Genomic DNA, 846 nt, shown 5'->3' with positions numbered 1-846 from the left:
TTGTATTTCTCGCGGTAATTGTATGGTACATCCAGCATGCAGCGGCATATATTATTTATTCACGTTAACAATTAAATTGAGTATACGCGACAGCGCCCATCCGCTATCCCGTTCTTGAAATTCTTCCAGCGATGCTAGGGTGGGTTCGACGACGCGTTGCTCGTACCACTCTTCGAGATTGATCTCGCCAAAGATTTCACAGTTCTTCGTGCTGATAGTCTTGTTCGAGCGTTTATCACCCGCTACAAACTCTCCATTAAACACGGTACTCACTTTTAGTGTCTTATATTTCACCAATGCACCCCGTATATGCTTCAGCACAAGGTCTCTCGCATCCTGAAGAAAGTTACGCGGTTCGATGTAGTGCGAATTTAAAACAGCGCCGGTTAATACGCGGCTCTCGAACGCAGTGTCTATTTCACGCCACAAGAGTCTAGTGCTTGAATAGCCGGCACCGTCGTACACGAAACGTCTGCGCAACGAATACTTTAAACTATCAAGACACGCGATACGAGCGATCAACGATTGTTGAACCCCGATCGATAATCGAGGGCGTTTTGCTCAACTATGTTCTTCCAGCGACTCGAGGCACTCGTTGCATTGTTCTTCCCATGCGAGGTATTCTTCTTGCGAAGTCAATCGATCGGCCTGGTCTCACAATCGACTTTCCATTTCCAAGAGTTCTTCCATGGTTGCACTCACTTCTTCGCTGGGGGGCCGTTACAGAACGGTTTGGATGCAGTTGAATCTGCAACACAATTTTTATAGTCTAGGTCACGTGATTTTGTCACATGATATACCCCTACTATGATGTCACTGCCTGCAGATTTTCGTAATCCCCTCATA

Source organism: Hylaeus volcanicus, unplaced genomic scaffold, assembly GCF_026283585.1.
Source record: "Hylaeus volcanicus isolate JK05 unplaced genomic scaffold, UHH_iyHylVolc1.0_haploid 12186, whole genome shotgun sequence".
NCBI lineage: Eukaryota > Metazoa > Arthropoda > Insecta > Hymenoptera > Colletidae > Hylaeus > Hylaeus volcanicus.
The sequence above is the reverse complement of the archived record's forward strand: the minus strand, read 5'-3'. Positions refer to the sequence as shown.